Source organism: Triturus cristatus, chromosome 4_1 (assembly GCF_964204655.1).
Source record: "Triturus cristatus chromosome 4_1, aTriCri1.1, whole genome shotgun sequence".
In the NCBI taxonomy this organism is placed as follows: Eukaryota; Metazoa; Chordata; class Amphibia; order Caudata; family Salamandridae; genus Triturus; species Triturus cristatus.
The window spans coordinates 1,101,530,766-1,101,553,943 of NC_140585.1; the positions used below are offsets into that span (position 1 = coordinate 1,101,530,766).

At 47.9% G+C, this 23,178-nt stretch overlaps 1 protein-coding gene across 2 annotated transcripts in view; it reads left to right on the top strand.

The window, feature by feature from the left end:
* REDIC1 (regulator of DNA class I crossover intermediates 1) overlaps positions 1 to 23,178 on the top strand; it is a 960,655-nt gene that overhangs the window by 79,489 nt on the left and 857,988 nt on the right. The window lies entirely within an intron of this gene.

Sequence of the window (23,178 nt, forward strand, 5' to 3'; positions counted from 1 at the left end):
GGTAAACCTTCAACAATGTTGTGATTATTATAAAACATAACAGTAGATAGGGAACCATTAGCAATAGCCCGTTTCCTTGCAGCAAATGCCAAGAAATTTATTTTCAGCTCTTGTTACGGTATTAAAGATGCTGCATTAGGGTCCACCAAGATGTTTAAATTAAATATCTCTGAAAAACATCTAACAACATAATTTAACCAGGGTATATTTAGGAATTTATCCAACGAGAGACAATCCTCAATGAGCGATCTATTAAAAGATTTTTCTTCCTAGAGCCAGATAGAGCGCCAGATCATGAGTGGACTCAAAGATAGTTGATCAGTAAGAAAATTAGTGTCCAGCTCTCGATGGGTAAGCTCAGTACAAGCAGTAGATGGTAGTGACAGGAGTTTTTTTTAAAAAAAGCATTTTCCTCCAACTGCAAAGTATGAGCATGAAAGTTTCCCCAGACACCCGCCCCATACAGAGCAATACTAACACACCTAGCTTGATAGATCTTAAGCATGTCCCTGGTACGTCGGTCCCCAATCTTCGCAGCAAATCTGAAAACACCATGGGCATTTTTTGCCATTTTAATACGAATATTTTTAAATTCATTGAGCCACTTTCTATCATTAGAGAAGGTTATACCAAGATAGCAAAAAGTATCCACTAGATGCACCTTGTCTTCATCTATAAAAAAGGAATTTAAAACTTTGCTTTTCTTTTTGCTTTTAGCCCCACATGTCATGATGTACGTTTTACTCTTATTGATAGTCAACTTCCTTTCCTTAATAAAGGTAGAAAATCTATCAATCAAGCGCTGTAATCCTAATGGAGTTGTGGAAAGCAAGACAGCGTCATCAGCATACAATAACACTGGCACAGGGGAACCTTTGATCTGTGGGACATCTGCTTTTTTTTTTTTTTTTTTTTTTTTTATAAAACCTTTATTTCTTCAAGAATCTGGACACAGCTATTCAGCCGACAACCCGGAGGTTCGGCAGCTTCATTAGGAGAGTATAAAGAATCGTCCACAGTACATTGAAGGAGCAGTGAGAAGGTTCCATTTTTAATAATTACAACACACAACAAACCCCAGCAAGGCAACAACTCTGAATGCCCACAATGGTAGCCCCTCAGGGGGAGCCGGACCCCAATCATCTAACGGTCACAGTACTATGATAAGAGGAAAAAGGGGGAAAAGCAGAGGCCCAAGAGGTCAACTAACCATCACATCTACATACGGAGCTGGAAAGAAGGTCAAGAAGAAAGCTGTTCCTCGGGGGGATCCAGATCAGGGGCAAGACATATCCCCCCCCTGTATTGGTTCCACCGCCCCCAGATGGCATGCCACCTCCGAGGGCGGCCTCTGGCGCAATATACTGTCTTCTCCCTGAGCATACTCCAGTCCATATTTTCTTTCCACGCAGTTAACGTGGGGGGCCCCCCGGAACCCCACAAGCGCGCGATGTCCCTCTTAGCAACCATGTTACCCAGGGTCACCCACTGGGTCTGTGCCTCATCATGGTCAGTGGGCCCCCAGACATTCAGGAGACAACACCGCGCCTCCGGCTGCATGGCAATGCCCGTCACCTCCCCCATCACCGCATGAACTCGCCTCCCAAATTCCGTGATGACACCACATTCCCAGATGATATGTAGGAAAGTACCCACCATACCGCATCCCCTCCTACATAGGCCTTCCTCAGAGAATCCCATATGAACCAGTCGCGGCCCCGTCACATACACTCGATGCAGGATCTTAAGCTGCACCAGCCTCCGACGCGACGGGATCGCAACCTCCTTAGGAGAGGAAACAGCAGACTGCCAGTCCTCATCGTCCAACTCGAGTCCGTCCCTAGTCCACTGGTCCCGCAGCCCCAGTAGCACATCAGCCCGAACATTTATCAGTTTCTTGTAGATGAGCGAGATCGTGCTCTCCGGCATATGGCCATCAAGGATCCGGTCCTCCAAAGGAGAGGACTCAGGTACCTTCTCACCCTCCACAAGGACTGACCGCAGGGCATGACGCACCTGAACATATCGGAAAAACTCAGACACCCCCAACTCATACTACTTCTGAAACTCTTCAAAGGACTTCACCCTACCCTTAATCAGCATATCTCCAACCCTGGAAATGCCGATCAAATCCCATTTATCAAACCCTTTCGTATGCCAAAGCCTACCCAACCTTTCAGATTCAAACAACGGGGCAGCTAAGGTGAGCCTATCCTTCCAGCCCAGAGAGTCAGTCGCCATCTTCCATACACGCACCGCCACCCCAGTGGGCCCCGTGAGGGATGAGTCGAGGGACCGCGAGTACAACGCCCTAAGATAGTTCCCACCGCGCAACAACCATCTGTCCATGGCATAACCAGGGCTGAGGGCCGGGCCATAGAAACCGTGGTTAATCGCGGACAACTGGGTGGCCCAGTAATAGCGTCGGATGTCTGGAAGCGCCCCCGTCATACCATGGAAGCGTCAATTTAGCAATCGCTATCCGCGGCCTCCCATCCCACAACAGCGTCCGTTGGAGGCTTTCGACCTCCCGAAAGTACTTGGCCGGCACCCAATCTAGAGTGTTTTGCAATGCGTAGAGGAACCGAGGAAGGGACATCATTTTGAACAAGGCAGCGCGCCCGACGAGGGAGAGCGGCAGCCTCCGCCAGCCCTCAACATCCCGCTGCAGGCGCGCCAGGGGGGGGAGCAGGTTTCTCTCATACCGCAAAGCGGGGTCCATGGAGATAAAGATCCCCAGATACACGAAGCCCTGCTGAGCAATCTGGATCGAGCAAGTTCGCGGGACCGGCGGAACCTCACCACTCAGGGCGTATAAATACGATTTACTCCAGTTGATGACGAGGCCCGAATTCCTACCGAAGGATGTAAGAACGTCACAGACCACTATGAGTGAGTTCTTGGGCGAGGCAAGATACAACAAGATGTCATCAGCGTATAGCGAAATGCGGTCCTCGTGTTCGGGCGACCACCGAAGGCCACGTATATCCGGGTGCCAGCGTATCCACGCCGCCAGAGGTTCAAGAGCAAGGGCGAACAACAGAGGCGACAGGGGGCAGCCCTGCCGAGTCCCCCTCCCAAGCCGGAACGGAGTCGATGCCCGACCATTTACCACCACGCTCGCAAGGGGTCCCTCGTACAGCAACCTCACCCAGCTCACAAAACCAGGGCCAAAGCCGAACTTAGCTAGCACAGTCCACAAATACTCCCATTCCACCGTATCGAAGGCCATCGTGGCATCAAGAGACGCCACAATAGCCGGTTCTCGTATCGTGCCAGCCCTGGCGATCACCCCATGAAGGCGCCGAAGGTTCAACGCGGTGTTGCGATGCAGAATAAAACAGGATTGATCCGGGTGAATCAAGTCTCCAAGTACCCTGACCAATCTGCCCGCCAGGATTTTAGCCAGGATCTTCGGCTCGGCGTTGAGGAGTGATATGGGCCTATATGAGGCACACTTATCTCGGGGTTTACCATCTTTGTGTATCACAACAATTGCCGCCAGCCTCTGGTCCAACGGGAGGGTCCCACTCCCCCGCGCCTCCACAAACATGGCGCGCAGGTGAGGGGCTACCCTATCCGGGAACAATTTATACAGGTCAATCGGCAAGCCATTCGGGCCCGAGGCCTTGCCCGAGTTCAGCGCGCGAATAGCTCCCGCCACCTCATCGACCGTTAAGTCTCCATCAAGATCATCTCTATCTACATCAGAAAGACAGGGCAGAGCGATATCCCGCAAGAGGTCACGCGAGTCCCCGGGCGGCCTATCCGACACTGAGGCATAAACCTTACGGAAATAGTCCGAGAAACACTGGACAATCCCCTCAGGTTCCACAATCACCTCTCCCCCCTCACCCGTCAGCTCCGGCACTACTCTATTAACCCGTTCTTTTTTATCCAGCCAAGCTAGGAGCTTCCCGGCCTTGTCACCAACATCATACAGGCGGCCCTGCTGCTCCCTACTGAGGGTCTTAGCGGCATTTGTCACAAGGTCCTTATACTCGGCTTGCTTCAAGCTCAGCTCATGCAGTGAGGCCGCTGTTACCTCCTCCTCTAGCGCTCCTTCCAAAGCCATGATCTCCTCCTCCACCTGCATAACCTCGCCATCTCTCCGCCGCTTGGCCGCCACTACAAGTGAGAGGGCCTCCCCTCGCAGAACGGTCTTAAATGCTTCCCAGAGCGACACTGCCGAGTCCACGGACCCCTGATTATCCTTGAAAAAATTATCAACTGTCTTCACCAGTGCGCTGCGCATCTTGGAATCTCGAAAGTACCAGGGGTTAATAGGAGCCACCCTTCCCCCTCCCTCTCGGCCGACATCCAACCTGACCCACACTGGCGAATGGTCCGATATGCCACGCGCCATGTGCCTGGCCTCAGAAACCAAAGGGGCGTGCACAGCCAAAGTGAGCAGATAGTCAATCCTAGAAAGGCTACCATGCGCCCCGGAGTGAAAGGTGTATTGACGCTGTGTGGGGTGTCGGAGCCTCCAGCAGTCTATCAGGCCGAGTGTGTCTAGGAAGTCTGGAAGCCACTTCTGAGCCCCCCCCTGTGTCTCTGGGCGGGTGCCTATCCAGCAGCCCAGAGCCGACAGCATTGAAGTCCCCCCCCTACCACTAACATACCCCCCGGGAGATCCAGCAAGGCCCTACCCAGATCCACAAACGTGGAGGCCTGCAGGGCTGGAGGGACATAAACCGAAACTAAAACCAAAGTTCTACCTTCCCACCTCCCCGCCACCGCCACAAACCTCCCCCTATCGTCAACAACGGTGGAGTCCACCTCAAATGGCAGCGAGGACCTGACAAGGATGCCCACACCCCTAGCCCCGGAGGAGAATCCCGAATGAGCTATGAATTTATAACCCTTCCTATTAAGAGCATAGCACGTGTTACCTATAAGGTGTGTCTCCTGCAGTAGGGCAACATCTGGCATTGACCGTTTCAAGTGTTGCAAAACTATCCCGCGCTTAATGCGATCCCCCAAACCATTAACATTCCAGCTAATAACACTTAAACCTCTACCCCCCATCCCCAAACACAAAGAGGCCCACCCCCCCCCCCGAAGAGCCACCATGGGACAATACCGAAGATGATCACTACGCCTTGCAGAAACAGACCCCCCAACAACAACCCCAAAATCCCAACCATCCCCCCCACCCTGCACCCCTGCTGCAGCTTACAAAGCCCCCCCAACTTGCAGTGTGCCTGTCGCCCTACAAAACCCAACATCTACAAAAAGCACCCTTAAGGGAGGAAAGAGCTCCCCTCGTCCTCCCGCAACCCTCCGCATTTACTGCACTCTAATCAAGTCATCAAATAAAGTCAAATCGAGTCAGACCGGCTCCGAGAAATCAGCCTTGCCCATCCCGGCCACTGTCCCCATCCGCGGCAGTATCCTCTCCCGTCCGCCGCCGGGGCAAAGCGTCCAGCCATTCATCGGCCATAACAGGAGACTCAAAGAAGAATGTCCGATCTTCGTACACCACACGTAGTCTGGCAGGGAAGAGCATGGCATACTTCAGATCCCTCTCCCGAAGTCGCCTCTTCACCCCCAGAAAGCCCTGTCTCTGCCTCTGCACCTGCTGGGTGAAGTCCGGATAGAAATTCACCGACGCGTTCTGGAAGGGGACCGGGCCCGTCACCCTCGATGCTTGCAGGATAGCGTCCCGATCTCGAAAATGAAAGAGCCGGGCGACAATCGGCCTCGGTGGGGCTCCCACCTTGGGCCTCCCACCCGGCACTCTATGGGCCCTTTCAACCGCAAAGAACTTCCCAAGACCCTTAGGCTGCAGGTGATTAAGCACCAAGTCCTCGACGAGCAGGTCAACCGAAGCCTCATCCGAGGACTCCGGGACCCCAATGACGCGCACGTTGTTGCGCCTGGCCCGGCTCTCAAAGTCCTCCAGCCTGCGGGCGGCGAGATCACTCTCGGTCCTCAGCTTACGAACCTCGGTCTGCAGTTCCGCGACATCATCGGTGAGGCCCGTAGTCTTGAGGTCCAGGGTTTTAACCCGTTCATTCGTTTTGCCCAAGTCCGCACGGATCAGGTTGACATCCACCAAGATGGCATCCACCTTATGCGCCAGGGCATCAAACTGCCTCCCAATCGAAGTCTGCATCCCTTCAATCGCGCCCATGACATCCTGCAGCGAGAGCTCCGGGGCCAAGGGCGAGGCCTCCTTCTGGGTATCTGGCGACTGGCTCGACCCACTCGGTGATCCCTTCTGCAGAGCATAGCGGTCCATATTATTGACCTGAGTATAGGCACCCCGCCTGGTAGATTTAGGCTTCAGCCGATCCACCTCTGCTTTGCCCGACATGGTTGGTACCAAGCAGGTCGGTTCAGATAAGACGGCCCTCCCTCAGCGAGAGGAATCAGGAGTGATCAGTTCTGCAATGGGCCGCCAGAGTAGCATGTAGAGCGTCCAAAGGAGAATGAAGCCACCAAGAGCTCTCCAGGGGCAGGGCAGACAAAGGGAGAGAAAGCGAAAGTGAAAGGACGGGGACCTCCATCCGACAGTTCACACCTTGCCTGGCCGTTGTTGTTCAACTAGAAGTCGGGCGTCCTGCCGACTCTAGCCCCTGGCATTCCTCGGAGATAGGCCGCAATCTTCCGCCATGCATAACTCCGGTTCCCGGCGGGCGATCCGACCGCGGGTAGCATCAATCGCCTCCCTGGCAGGTCATCTACACGATGCCATGCATACAGACAGGATTAGAGACAGGATAGTCGACGGAGGGCGCGAGGGTCTCGGGAGCTCAGAGCTCACACGGCCATCTTGGTCAAGCGCTAGGCTCCTCCCCGGGACATCTGCTTTAATTGTTTTTAAAATTGCGTCGATTCCGTTATTAAATAAGATAAAAAGGAGGGCGCCAGTACGCAGCCCTGTCTAATACCTCTTTTTACACTAAATTTTGGGGTGCATTCTCCTTTAGTCCCAAAACGCACACAGGTTTTTTAAATTCCCATACAGTCTAGCGAGAAAATAAATGATACCTTCTGGAGCACCTAACTGTAACAATGTTGACCATAAAATCGAATGGTCAACCATGTCAAAGGCACTGCTAAGGTCTGCAAAACAGAGGTAAAGATAGCCTGGCTTAGCCTCAGTGTATTTCCCGATCAATAAATCAAGATTTAAGCACTGATCGAGTGTGCCCCTGCCATTTCTAAATCCATACTGGCTGTCAGCTAGGATACCCTCTTGCTCGGCCCATTACTCTAACCTCGCTAACATGATTCTGCTCATGATTTTGACAGATGAATCAAGGAAAGAGATCGGTCGATAATTTTTTACATCAGACCTGCTGTCTTTTTATGTATTGGTATAATAATAGATTCCCCCCAAGTTTCGGGGGTCTCAGTACATATAGCAGCATTAAAAACTGTAGCTAGCAGAGGGCTCCACATTTCGGGGGCTGTTTTGTACACGTCAATGGGAACCCCATCCGGGCCCTGAGCCTTCACCCCCCCTTGCTGGCACAAATGCCAGATTCTACCTCACTGACTGTAATATTCAAGGGTAAGACAGGCCATCTATTCTGGCAAGTGCCCATACAGCTATTAGAATCAAAAATATTTGCGAAATGGGCAACCCAGCCGTCGCTCGGGACGTTAGAGGTTAACATTGGAATATTCTCATCCTTAAGAAAAGGAGAGTTAACAGTAGCCCAGAAGAAAGTACTGTTAGATAATTCAGCTGCTTGATTAAGAGAGTCCCATGCCGTCTGCTGTAGCTCACTCTTCCTCCGCTTTAGGGCAAGCTTATATTCTAGCCTTAATTTGGTTACAGATTCAGTGTCCCTAGGCTTTTTAGCAAGAGCAAGTTTTAATTCAGTTAATAAACGGGTACACATATGATCAAACCATCTTGGTACATTACTACGCTGGCCACCCTTAGGTTTAGTGAATCGAGCCTCGATAATTTTGTTAATATCCTTAAAAGCATTTAAAACCTGTGTTTCATCAGTACTATTATCAAAAATAAGGCTAATATTAGGTAAGCAATCCCTCACCAATTAAATCACTTGCTTTGTCCCCTACCCATCTCATACGAACACCATTTGGTCTATGTGGTTCTATATTGGAGACCAAAGCGCCCACTTTAACACAACTATCACCCCACAAAGTTGTTTCCAAAATAATACAGTTGTGGTCGCTTATAGTGGTTACTTCAATCCTGGGGGGAGCACAGCAAGAAATAATATTAGAAGAAACGATCACATGATCAATAACTGAGCAAGAATGATGGCCCTTAAAAGTAGGGATAATTTGTCCAGATTCCTCTTTTGGGAGACCTAGAATTTCTAAATCATAGTAACCCATAAAATAATTTAGTACATCTCCATAGTTGTTATGACAAAAATGCAGGTCATCCACTCCCACATCATTGGTAAATCCACAAACTTTTTCAGTTGACAGTTCACATAATGGGATATTAAAGTCACCAACCCAGACAAAATCAAAAAAGACATTAACTTCTAGGTTTATATTTTCAATGGCACTAGCCAAATCACGGACGACTACATCCCTGGAACTATCAAAAATATTATTATAATAATTTATCAATAAGATGTTATGGGCTTGTTCTTCTAACAACCAAAGAATCTGAACATGTTCTCCCACTGTTATATACCTTTTTTACTCGAATTGGGCGGTGGATTGAAACTAATATCAGCAAACCACCTTTAGCTCTGCCCGACCCAGTAGCCTTCGCCACCAAATTGTATGAAGCGAACCCCTCATAATTAACTTCTTCCCTGCACCATGTCTCCTGGATACATACAATATCATAGCTGTTGATAAAATTCAGCCAGCCCAGAACCTTCCCCTTGGATTTCAATCCTGCGACGTTCCAGCTGGCTAAAATTATTCCTTTACCCCTTATGTTGGTCCTATCTAGTGTAACAATTACACTAGGATTATTTTCCTCCCTTTGATTTCCACTAGATGAACCCCTACAATCATTATCAGGAGAATCCTCCACCCTGGTTGACTCCGAGACCAAGATATCATTAGTAGTTTCGGTAACCCGCTTGTTAATAGCCTCACCCGAGGGTATCGGGCTCTCCGGGCTGAGTCAGTCGTTAGAATCCAAGCTGTTTAGGGCATGAAACCGGTTGTGCAATGGGATGGCTAAACCCAGCCGCTGAATGGGCGGGGGTAGCCATAGATGGTTATTATCATTGGGAGGAATATTAATAAGGTGGCTATAGAAGAAGCCAAGCGGGCGTGCACAGACACCATTGTCAGTGAACGGTAGGGAAGCTGCTCTGAGCAGGACTGTAGCGACGTGTTGAGGGTGTTTAAAATTAATAATAACACAGTCGCCCCTACAATTCTTTCTAGAATTACCAACCCAGTTGACCCTTCTAGTAGTTAATATATCATTAGAAAAGGCCGTTGGGAACCCGCATTGCTTATGCAGCCAAGAAACAGTTTTATTTTTCAGAGAATCATGAGATTCATACTGGGACTGGGTCATAAGTGAGTCAACCCGTGGAACGTTAGTTAAAACAACCACATAGGGGGCACAATCTGGCGGAAGATTGATAGAACCCTTTCTCCTCACCTCCGTCCAACCTGCATTACTTTCAGCTGCTGTAGTAGCCTGGTTCTCTTGGCTCACAGTGTGCTGTTGAACTGGTATAACTATTTGGTTAGCCTTAATCCCCTCATCTGATGGAATTACTACATCTTTCCTTACATTATTACCTACATCAGAGGCCATGGGGGTGCCAGCCCGAGTAATGTGGGTATCCAAAAGGTCACCCAATCTAGTTACTTCTTTCGAAATCTGATCTACTTTAGCCACCAGCGGTAGGATGATTTAGCGTCAATGATGCTAACCAGCAAATTGATTTGCTCGGAATTCAATTGGGCTGAACCGTTCTTTTCTAGGGTCTCCTCCCCCCTAGCTATGCTTTTGGGTGGGGATTGAATTATCTTGACCTTTTTGTTTCCCCCTCGCTTGATAGGTATTTTCCAACAAGCCCTGACAACTACACGCCGGGGAAAATTCTCCAGGGGTATCAGAGGGATCATTTACCACAGCCTTGTTAAGGGTCGGTGACACTAAGTCATCGCTATTTGTCACCACCTGTAAGCCATGGTCAAAGCTAACATCTGACACTGGTACACCTAGAGAGGTGGACAGGATAGACGGGGAATCAGGGGGACTACCCCGACTTAGGGAAAGTCGACGTTCATTATTAATTTTGTTAACAACTTTAAGTAATTATCTAGTGTTGCTGGAGCTACAGAGGATTTAGAGGTTTTTAGTTTGGACATACTTACAAACACAAACACAACCTGCTACACAAATATTAAAACAGACACGGCCAGGCTGTCACGAAACACACAAAAATGAAAATAGAGAAAAATTAATCAAAATATTTAAAACTAAATACGTAAAAAATATCTCACATAGAAAGGGATAAGTCTCTGCGTCAATCACCAAGGTCCGTGGCCCTGCCCTGCCACGTCCTGCCCCGGACGGCCACAGACGCCCCCCCCCTTTGCCCGGGCTTTAGCGTGGCGGGATGTGGGGCCTGTGTGAATTGTCCGTTACCTCAAGGGGCGGGTCCACCATTGCAGGCGCTGCCCCTCAGACTCCTGGGGCTTGTGGTCCTGGATCGCCGGTTCAGCTGGGCCCCTGGTGATTCTGCGCTGCGTCTCAGGGCACTTGTTTTTCCTCTCTGGTGCTGCCAGGCTGCAATCTAAATGAGACTTGCATATGCTTCAACCTTTCCCTTGGTCAACAGCTTCCTCCTCAGCTCCGGAGCATCTCTAATCTCCCTCCACCATCTCTCGCTTTCTCCGCAATGTGTCGATGGTAGAAGCCTATCAGAGGCAGCCCGCGGGCCGGTGACAGCGTAAGTTTTGAGGAAGGAACATCCGTCAGCAACTTCAATAGCTTACGCCGGCCGCGATCCTTGTTGAATGGCGCACGCACCCCCTGGCGGAAGAGGCTCAGCAGTCCCTGCTCCTAGCCTTCGGAGAGAAAAGTCAAAATAAACATATACTTCAGTTCTCCTGAGAAAGGAATGAACAATATCCTGAAACCTTTGGTGACAGCACAAGCACAAGCGGTAACGTAAAAACGCTGTTCAGATCACAGCGATAACGTATTTCCATTTTGCTTAATTATTTCTCAGCGTACCTCGCCAAGCGAGATAATCCCCTCCCCAATGTAAATCCGCTGTCCAGCACAACGGTATTGGGCCAAATACACAGGTAGCAGTAGATAATGCCCCCGCAGTCCCACTGTTACTTCACAATGGACTTGGACCGAGATAGACAAAGACGGGGTAAGAACCGCTTGCGCTCCCGCTGTTAAAACAAAAACAGTGGAGTCGGGATGGGAAATGCAAATGTCGGCAGTGTCTCTGCTCCCAGTTCCTGGTCTCGGTCACCTGACCGGTGCTCTTTTAACCTTAAAAAATATAAAATAATTGCTTTTCTAAACACATTTAATTTTAAAGGACGCACGTAAAGATAGTCTGGATGTCTACCTTCAGCAATATGTCCAGAAAAAGGTAATTTCAAGTTGAAAATCTCACATTGAAAATAATCCAGTCTGGGTTTTTAAAATCTGGAGTAGGTGTTTATTATCATATGACCGTGGATTCGACATATTGGACTACATGAATCATCTAATCCATATACAACATTGGGCATCAGTGGAGAACATTTCTCCGGCATTAGATCTTACATATATATTCACCTGCTTGAATCATTGCACAATATAAAGCAGGGAATCCCTGGTAATCTTAAATAGCAGTAAACCGACAGAGGCTTTCACAATAGTATTTGTTTTGTAGCATATCCATCTCATTTGAAGCAACCTGAGCTTCAGCCTTTGAGGTGGAAGTCCTGGCTCTCCTACTGCCCTTAGAAGCCATTACAGCTCCCATTTGTACCACATGGCTTGTGTGAAGGAATTCCCAAGGATAGCTCTGCCCTATCCACTCAATTACCTTATCTGGTTCCTTTTTATGGTCTACCTTGGGACCTAACCGGCCCTATCTTAATCTTTCAGAGTACTGCAAGTACTTTTTTAACCTATATTCCTTGTTCTGGGCCTGAGAACTCCTTATCTCTGTCACCAGCTATCATCATGACTTACAGAGAGTCTCTGTTTTAATTTTTTTATACCTGTGGATACAAAATAATTTATACTACAAGAAAAGTGCATTTACTGCCTTAATCCTACTCTCAAAGTTTGTGCTGTGGTATATGTAAGACTTTTCCTTCCAAGACTGGGAAGGCCCAGGGAGAGGAAGGAGGTTGGCAGTATAACTGTTGGAGAGTGTTGCTTTATATATCAATTTACCTTGAAAAAACAAATGACGAGGCTTTTGACAAAACAGGAACAGTTAGTTTAATTAAACACTTCAGCCAGGAGCACAGTTACAGAAGCGGGTCTAAGGACGGTGTCAAAGTAAAATCAATGTGAACAGAGGTTTATACATTTCTTTCGGAATCATAAAGTACTTGCGTTGATCTTTTTTTGGTAAAAGAATGCAAGCCTTATCTGTGGTATCATAAGTAAGCCATTTATACCAAAGATGGTGTGCAGTTCCTAAGAAGAAGTGAGTGTGTTCAGGTCTGTGGAATAACATCCTTTTGGGGGAAGTGCCCTCACACACACCGAAAGTTGTCATGCTTCAACATTTGGGCCTGCTCCTCGTCTGGCCGGTGCTGCAATGCCAAGCGGGCACCCGCAAAGGGGCTCCTTGGCGGAGATCTTTTTGATGAAGTCGTATGGTGCATGGGGGTGTGTGGAGTGAAGTGCGTATTGTATTAAAGTGCAGAACAGTGCGTTAAAATAGGTTTAGGGAGGCCCTATTGCCTAAATTTCATTCATGGGACTTTCTAACCTAACTAAAAACAATGTGGCCCTGTCTGGAGGCAATGGTCCTATAGGTGTGTGTGTGTGTTGTGAGCAAATGTCGACATGTTTTTTGCCATTGTTAGTCCCTAAGGTGTCTCTGAGCAATTCATCAGGACCGGTTCAATAGGAAAATGTCTGCACTCTTACACTACTGCAGGGCTGGAGCCTTAGGTGAGAAGAAATGCTGTAGTTACCAGCCTTGCGGGCTAATACAAGGTACGTTTTACCCCATATTATGTGACCTGAAAGAGAAAGCAATACAAGGAAAACATTGTAGAAAGGCGGGACAGAAAGACTCAAGAACGCATGATAAAATGTTATCAGGTAATCAATTTAACTGTCCATCTAGCAATGATTCTTAGTTGCATCTATGCCGAAGATTATTAAAACGTTTAAGTGCTTAGAACCGGACGGTCCACGAGATGCGGGTGGTGTCCCGGTAATCGTGACATTAAGGGCGGAGGCTGCGTACATAACACTCATTAGTTAAAAACAGACAAGACACACAAACACACCCACACATTTTAGTCCGGCACATCGTGCTGCCATACGTGCCTATCTCCAGAAGGAGTGGTTGACATAGACAAGAACAGGTGTGGCAAATGCGCTGTGTGTGTTGCTCGTATTGGACAAGGAAAGGGCACTCTGTTAGGTCAGAATTGACCAGAGCATTTAGCAGAGCCCGTTGTTCGTTCACGATCTGTGAGGGGGAGCGAAATGTTCAAAACACAACAAAACGCCATATTTAGACTGGTGTGTTCTTACCGGGAGCAGCGGTGTGCACTTTCCAAGTTGAATACTCACAGAGAGGCGGCGTGGCGACCAGCCCTTCTCCTAACCCTGCCCCCTGTTCTGTTTCCCGTACTGGGACGTGCTCCGGACAGGTCTTTATGTATGTACTTCCTGTCAGTGGGGGAAAAAACAAGTGTGGAAACTTAGTTGGGTAGGTTGCAGAAAAGCAATGTCGTGAGATATCGATACTGAGGCACACACTGTGCTTGGCGAATGCAGATTTTTTGAGGCACCTCTAAACAGGATGGTGTTTATTACCAATGACTTGCTCCTATAACCCGACGTCGGTATATAAGGGGCTAGTAAGGTGGAACACTTAAAGGACATTGTTAGATTTGGTATTTCTTGGCGTGGTTACCCCTGAATTTTTGCCCCTACCTCCTCTATTTTTGATGCTGTAATGGATTGCGTTTTACTGGCTTAGATGCTTTGGGCACTTTGCCACTACTGATCAGTGTCAAAGTGCAAGTGCTCCCTGTATAAAGTGTTATGGTAATTGGTTGTCCATTATTGGTATGTTTGCCTTACTAGTAAAGTCCCTAGTAAAGTGCACTATGTGTGCCAGAGCTGGTAATGCAAATGCTGCTAGTGGGCCTGCAGCACTAATTGTGCCACCCACACAAGTAGCCTTAAGAGAGAGAACTCAGGCCTGCCACTGCAGTGCGTGCGCGCAGTTTGTTAACTGCCATGTTGTCCTGACAAGTAGATCCATTTGCCAGGCCTTACCCTTCCCTTTCCATGCACATCAGACACCCCTATGGTACGCCCAAGGTACCCCCCTGGGCAGGGTGCAGTGTCTGTGAAAGGTAGGACATGTACTGAGGTGTGTACCATGTCCTAACAGTGAAATACTCTCCATTTCGTTTTTCACTGTTGCAAGGCCATTTTGCCCATGGGACAGAATGGGGAAGGCTGTGTAAAATGTTTCCAGCCTATCTTCCCATAGGCTTAAGATGGAGAGGTGAAGTTTAGTGTTCCTGAACTTACAATTTAATAACACATCTTTTTGTGAAGGTGGTTTTTGAATTGTGTGTTTAGAAACCACGCTTTTAGAAGTGGCTGTTTTTTTTGTTCTAACAATTCTGTGTGTCTCTGCCTGGTTCTGGAATGACTGTCTGGATTTGAAAGTGATAGGATCTGGGAAATGTCTTGACCCAAGGGAGGAGTAGGTGAGACACACCAGGCTGATCTGCATCTGGAGTGTAGGGGGGAGGAGTTGCCCCCTGGAGGTGAAGAGGCCTGGGCTGCTGCCAAAAAAGAATGGCTCCACCTCCTGCTGCGTGATTGAGGAACCAGACTCCCACTATCAAAGGGAAAAGGTGTCACTGGCAGGGAGACACCAAGAACTGATTTGGACAGGGGTCAGTGCCCCCTGAACACAAAAACTTCAAAGACATTTAGGGGTATAACTATGAGAGCTGAAACCCCTGAATGTTGGACTGATCAAGACTGAAAAGAATTGAAACTACTTTGTGGTCAAGAGGAACCTCTGCCAAGGAAGAACAGCTGAAGAGACTGAAGAGAAGAACTGACCCTTGCTGTGTGTTCTGGGGCTGGCCTGCAGTTTGCTGATTTAACTAAGGAGAGGCTAAGAGACTTTGCTGTGTGCTGCGTCCCCCTGCTTGAACTGACTTTGCTGTGTCCCTAAGTAATTGTCCCCAAGGGCCCGAGGAGAGCTGGCTCCCTGTTATGGAAACTCGGGAACATAAAAGTTTCCAAGTGTGTCTCAGCGACGCTTTGTCCGTGTGCTTTTTGCTGCTTGAGACCTTCGTAAGCATTGCCCCGGGACTGTGTGGCCCAAAATGCAATCGAGTCTCAGCGACGTTTTATGCGTGTGCAGCCTGAGACTGCGTGGGGTCCGTGGTGTTGGTTGGAAAAGTGCCCCGTGACTGCAGTGCCCCCGCAGCGTGAATCATCGTCCACGCTACTGTGCAGCTGTTGTGGCCCGAGCCGTCATTGTAACAGAGGCTGCGTATCAAGATCGCCATCCCGAGCCGCAACGTGCAGAAGTATTTTGTAAAGCAAAGGAAGTCGTGAGGTAATCGTGATCGTTATTCGCAAGAGGAATCTGCCCAAGATCGTCCGCAACGGAGAAGGCAGCGCCGTAACCTGTCCGGCTACAGCGTTGCCTTCTATCGGAGTTGCGTCGTCATCGGGAGTGCCCAGAAGGATGTCCCATGAACGGGGTGAGAGAGAGAGAGAGGCACTCATCCCCCCAGGTAAGGCTTAGACTCCGGTCAGGAGCCGCAAGCGTGTGTGGCTTGGGGAGGCACAGGAGGAGTACAGGAGTGCTCCCGTCTCTCTCCCGCTGCATCGCGTTAGACGCGCCAAGTCCTCGAGCAGCCTGGACCTGCCCGGCAGTACCGGGGCCGCCCTCGGAAGTTCAGGACTGTTGTCTGTGGTTGGGGCCTAGTGGTGCCCGCGCTAGTCGCATCGATTGGCCTGGTATTATTTTTGCATTACGAACGGCCTGATACGTGCATTGAGGATTGAATTATTCTCACATTACGAACTGCCTTACTACTTGCATTGAGGATTGTATTATTCTTGCATTATGAACTGCATTAGTCTGACGATACGAACTGCATAGCATAGCATAAGGACTGCATTTGAAAATCGTGAACTGCTCATTATTACCGCAAGAACCTACAAGTGTTTGTTGACATAAAAACCGGCAAAATGAAATATTACGAATATGCTTATGTTGGATCATTATCGTGTGGTCTTAACGTATTTTTCTTCTTGATAAAGATTCTGCTATTTTCATACATCAGTGTGGTGTCCATTTGTGGTGTTATCACTGTGTCACTGGGAGTGTGGTTGCAAATACTTTACACATTGCATTGAAGATGAGCCTGGCTGCTCGTGCCAAGCTACCAGGGGTTGAGCGGGGGTTATCAAAGAGGATGTCCCTCCTTTCCCTGACTTAAAGCAAGGGTCCGTATTTGGACTAAGGTAACTGCCTCAGCCAACTATAGACCCCCCAGTTCTAATAGACATACTTTATGTAAGTGAGTAGCTACAATGCTGCGGTGTTGTGGGATGTTGCTCATATGCATACAGGCAATGCTTAAAGATGTGGTTCGAGCAGACCTAGCTCCTCCTGGGTAGTGTGGATTCTCTGTGGATGCGCACTCAGATAATTGTGCATTACCAGTGTTTGTCGAGTGACACCTGAAATAGTGATGTAATGTATCAGAGGCTTGTATAGTGAATGGCAACAATGTGGTGTTGTAGTATGTTGCTCCAAAGGTATTTTGAGGTAAGAAGGCTTAGTCTGGTTGTTATCCATTGTCTCCGATTTGTGTGAAACACCTAAAGTCATTGTAGTATGTGGCTTGTGGATAGAACCCCTAATTGTCTACACGAAAGAGCAGGACTTGATTCTCATGGTTAGTTTAGCTCATCTCAGGGGATGTCATTGTTCAGACCAGTAGCATGGGTTGCGAGCCTGAAGCCCAAGTTCTGCTGTTTCCTGAAGAGGACTTCTTTATGTATTTGAGGGTGGAACTCCAGGATGGTCCAATGTAAGTCATTGGCTGTGTGGCTCATTTATGTAAAATGGGCACACATCTTAGTATTGGTCTTTTTGCACCTGATGTTACTGCGGTGCCGTTATCCTGGTTTTTACCGGACGAGTCATCATAACCACATACTTGAGTTGACCGGGGCAGATGATGAGGCAGACGCAGTTGCGTGTATTGCAGTTGGTATGTTTGGTTTGTGTCCATGTGAGTGTATAAGTCAGTGCCACCGATTTGGTTGCTCTGGTAAGTGGACAGACTGTGCATTGCCCGCAGGGGTAGTGGCCAAACACTGGGGGCAAATTTCAAATTCCCAGGATGCTTGTTTCCGGTCCAGGGAAGACATGGCTTGGCAGTTCGGGCTGAACTGTTCCCATGAGGCACAGGGTCAGACTGATTAGCATATGGCCATGTCTGAACTGGGGTGGTGGAGTGAGCTAAAGAATGATGATGGATTAAACCCAGATCAGTTGACTGGGGCTGAGTGTTTGATTTGCTCATGCGCTCCGTCCATCATCCCCTTTGGTATCGTCTTGAATGATGTACGACATTATTGCAAAGGTCCACAACAAAATTTCTTAACAGGTACAACCCTGAGTGGCAAGTATTACACTCTACATGCACGCTTTGAGTTTTTTGCATGCCACACAATATAAACACATAAGACACGTCATTGGGGGAGTGACGTATTTACGAGCCCACACTGACGTAAGTCCGGGACCTTTTTAGGCTTTGAGTATAGGGCTGCAACATGTTGGTGAACTAGGGTCATAGGAACATTACATCCTAAATACCCCTACATAGTCTTTGGTTTTAACCTTCCCTTCCACCCCACTAATAAAGGGAAACCTTGGGAGTGGAAGAGGAAATTTTTTCGTTTTACGCCCCCTAACTAACAATCTTCATAGGAGCTCCCTGATATATGGTCGAGCCCACCCTGACCTTTGAGTCGGGTGAACCTGGTGATGAAGCATGCCACTATTAGAGTGGGTGAGAGTTGTATAAATAAGTGTTTCTTTCCCTTTCCTACACCTGTAGGAGCAGTGCAGAGGTGTGGCACATAGCACAATACCCCTCTCCTTTTCCTTTTGGAGGCGTCTGTACTCCAAAAGGGCTACTCTTTGGTTATTGGTACTGGCTGGTCTCACCTCTTCGGCGAGAAGGCTGACTCTGCTCTAAATCGCTCTAAAGATAATAGAGCTCCAGCACGTTCGCTCAGTCTTTCCTCACCTGCAAGGCTGTGACCTCAACAGTTTCTCCCTTTCAAGGCATCGCCAGGGGTATCGATTATAATCAACTGTAAGGCCCACCTGCTGAACTGTTGCTTGAATATGTATTTATCTTGAAAAAACAATGACGAGTAGTTTAGCAAAACAGGAACAGTTGGTTTAATTAAACACTGAGGCCCAGAGTACAGCATACCGGAACGGGTCTGAGGCCTGACTCAAAGTACAATCATTTTGAACACCTTGATATAAATTTCTTGGAGCATCATAAAACAATTTGCAGATCCTGTTTAGGGAGAGGAAAGTGGGCTTAGTCATAAAGCCATAAATTACTCCCATCTGATGACAAATGCACGTGAGTCTTGACCTTGCATGTACACAATAAGGGCCAGTAGGTAATGTGTCCAGATGTCCGGCATGGGGAGCATGTAATTGGCTGAGAGTTCCTAACTTCATGTGGCATCTAACTTTATGATGTTTTGGGAATGCGCTTCTCCGGCCATGCACATTTTATTGGGGCCAATCTCCCTGGACCATTGTGTTGTCGCTGCCTATCTGTGGGACTAATCTGGGTTTTTCCTGTTGACGTGTTTGTTCTGCTCGTAAATGCCACTCCACTTGTGATCTGTCAATCATTTGCCTCAGACCTAGGTTGCAGGGTCTGCCTGACCATGTATTTCTGACTCTGGGTTGATGGAGAGGTCATCTCAAGTGATTTAAAAAACCGTGATTTGATTTCGTTTTTACGCACACAGGTATCATTGCGTATATCAACATCAATATTAACATTCTCCAGTCTAGTTGAATTTTCAACTACATCATTTACCCCATACTTCATGACAGTCACATTATATGGGACTTGTCGTGTGTCAGTTCTAATTATGACTACTTAACTAGTTACTTGCATTCTACCAAATTGGAGGTCTGCGTTTTTAAAGCAGGAAAGCCCTACTTGTAGGAAACCAACTGATGTACCAGTCCTGTTCAGGGGCCCTCCCTCTTTACGCATGCAGGTTTGCAAAACGATGCAGTGCTTGGATGGTAAGTTCCATTGCCCATGTCATTGCCTGGGATAAACGAGCAACAGGATGTTCCGATCATGGCAATCACCCCTTCCTCCATTGTGGTCATCAAGTCCAACACATATCGATGTTGCATCACCATGAGGCAGATGGCTCTTAGTTCTTCCTTGATTGCATTAAGGCCGAGCTCAGAGTAGAGTGTAGGAAAATTTGCTGCACTGTTGGTACGTATCCATCAGCATGGAGGTGCCCCATTGCATGTCCAGTATGCACAGTGTTGCGCCACAGTTCTTATTTGTGCCAAGTAGAATTGTTCCTTTGCCTCTTAAACACGAGGAATACAGTGTAAGTTTCCGTATAATTAGGGGTTGCTCCTTCCCTTCGACCCATGTGTACATATCTATCTCAGTATCCCATATTTCCTGACATGGGTCATCTATGCTGGTGTTTAACCCTCCCCTAAGAGACTCATTTCCCTTCGTATCATCGAGGTGGATGGTCCTACACTGGAACTCCATGTCCGGCGTCCTTTTGTTATTAACGAAGACTGCCCCAGACACTCTATAGGCCACCCTGGGACCCCAGACTAAAGCGGATGTGTTTGTGCACTGGTGCAGTGGCTTTGCTAAGAATCTCTTTTGTGGAAAGTCTAAGGGCCAGACAGTAACCTTCCCTATGGTGCCCCGCCTGCGCATACTATCTAGCTTTGTGAGAATCTCATTAGGATCTTTGAAGAGGTACAGTGTTGTGGGATTGTTCTTGTAATGGGTCATGTTCACTTCTAGTCTATGTGGTACAACTCTGTTATGTTGTATCTTGGCTCTAATCCTACATAGGTGCAGATAGATTAGGCATTTCTCTTTTTCTGGACTATCTCTGGGACAAGTAAAGCCTGTGTGCGCCTATTGCATGTGGTGTCAGTGAGTAGACATAACATGACCTGGGTGATGTCTGGGCGCCTACGGTGGTCATGTGCTGATACCATGTTCTGTGTAAGAGTGAGCTGTGTAGTGTGTGTGGAATGCTAGTGTTTGGTTCAGTGTAATATTAAAAATTCTTTTGACTGCTTCAACAAGGAGGTTGTTTGTGCGACATACCCACTGCCGGGCTAACCCACATAGTTCGAAGAAATTCCCTGTATGCTCCAGAACTGCCACAGTGAAGGGGGTCTGAATAGCTGGGACTGTCCCTGCCTGTGTGCATGCAGTGCATGAATGCTCTGCTTGCCTGGATTTGAGGGAAGAAGCTCCAAGGGAGGAGTGGTTATGTGATGGGTATCCTGGCCACTATACCCAAGACTTCTTGTATAGTTGCAGTGTGCTTTGATATGGGGACTGCCCCTTCCCGTCGTCCTGACCTCGTCGCCCCCTTGTCCACAAGGCAATTGTATGGTGCCTCGTTCATAAGCACCATGACCACGGTGTCTTCCTCCGATCGGCCTGCGGTGGACAGTAGGATATGTGTGCTTTTGGGTGTTTGTCGGTTTCTAGCATAAGCTGACCTGGTAGCTTCACTCTCGTTGTCAGATCCCGGGGACCTGGGGCCGCCCTCCTCACTCTCATTAGTTGTATCACTGTCCAGACCCGATATGAATATCCCTGTCAACCAACTGTGTTCCCTGAACCGGTGGGAGCGCACTTTTCCAGCATTTCTGGGGTTCAATGAGTTGAACGCGTTGGACGGGGGCTTGAGCTTCGGGGAGCTCTAGCACTGGACTGGGGTGATGCTGGGATTGCCTGGGCCTGGTGACCTCCCTTATCTGGATACAGTAGTTCGTTGTTCAGTGGGGGACCCTTCGGCTCCCTTGACTAGTGGATTGGTATGACCTTATACAGGGATGGCAGGCATTGGAGAGAGCACCTTGATTCCTACATATGGCGGAGGAGGTGCGGACACCTTACTTGAGGGTTCTAGGATCAGATTGGCGCTCTAGGCCTCCTCAAATATGGACCACAGTTCTAACAGTGCTTCTCTTCTGTTCTTCTTTTGCCCTACATATTTGGCCTGAATGTGTGTGCTCGTGTGTTTGATTATGTTAGTGTCGAATGTATCCCTCTGGCCAGGGGAACACATGTGCCTTAATGTATGAGTGCCATTCGCGGCAATACTTGCTAAGTTTTTTAACCTGTGTGGGGAACCTTGTTTGCATGTGCTTTAGCTGCGACTCCATGATAGCTGGGAACATTTTAAGGGAATGATACGCTATAGCTTCTCAGGATCAAATAATAATAGATTCTATGCTGCTCGATAGACAAAATAAATACACTGGGATTACTGGTTGCGCCCACTTCTAAGAGGTCAATACTATATATATAGAAGCATCGGAATAGACATTTCACAAATAACACAGGCACATGAAGAATCACAACCTGAAAGGTAGTGCAATTGTTAGTTTGAAACATGTGACTTCAGCAGAAAAATATAAGAACGGTTGTTAGAATTAGTGGCGCCTTCATAAGCACCTTGAGTCACAACAAAACACAATATTCAAGACAAAAATGCAGTTGCAACATTTTACCAACACCACAGCATCAAGAATGCATCAATTGAAAACCACAATGAAGAACAAGAGAGAAAAAACTGAACATGAAAAAAAGTATGACTTTAAAAATATACCTTAGCCAGTTCCTTAGCGCATGCCATCTGATAACAAGGGGAGGCTTTGCGCAGTATACTGGACTAAGTGAGCCCAATATTCTGTCAATATCTCCTCCGGGACAAAGATAACAATTTACGCTGAAACGAGGAACAACTTGATAGCCACAGGCCCTCCTTGGTAGCACAAGCTACACCTAATCTCCATGGTCAACATTTTCCCTAATGTCCGAATTACAGCCTATATCACACCCAGAGGGTCATGCCTACTATCTTTATCACGCCCAGCAGTCCAAGCGAATAACACCTCTCACTTCTTTCAGATACCAACAGTGTTAAGAAACCGGTAGCACCGAGGAAAACCCTTTTAGACTGAAAAATAAGATCAAGGTACTGGGCCTATTTCACACCCAGGCCCTAAGCGTATCATCTGTATAACGCCTAGCGGTCCAAGTGGTGAAGCCTCGCCCCTGTATCACACCCAGGGGACAAGCGTACCATCTCTGTCATGCCCAGTGATCCAAGCAAATAACAACTTAACTTTCCTAGTGTGTTGACTATTGAAAAAAGATGACCTCAATGGGATCGCCTCCAGGCCCCCTTGCGACTACTGAGTTCAGACACATAAAATAAGCAATATGTCTTACTTCTGCCATGGCAGGGCGCTCAGGTTAATTGGTTGCGCTTTTTCCTAGTTTTCCTAGTTTGCCTTATGCCAAATGCTGTAACTGACAGCGGTTTCAGGATGAACCTCTGCCCCTTGGATTCAGCAGAACGTTCAATCAATTGTGGCGTCTGCTCACCTTCCTTGCTGGGCAGATGTGAATCCATCAGAGCGGGGTCCTTTCCTGTGCTGCAGTCTGGTTTGAAGCACCAATCTCTCCTGGCTGGCTTGCCAAAATGTTGCTTGAATAAGAATTTACCTTGAAAAAACAAAGACAAGGTTTTTGGCAAAACAGGAACAGTTGGTTTAATTAAACACTGCAACCAACAGTACAGCATACAGAAACGGTTCTAAGGTCTGACTCAAAGTACAATCGTTTTGAGTGCCTTTATATACATTTCTTGAGGCACCATAAAACTATTTGCAGATCCTGTTGAGGGAGAGGAATCTGGGCCTA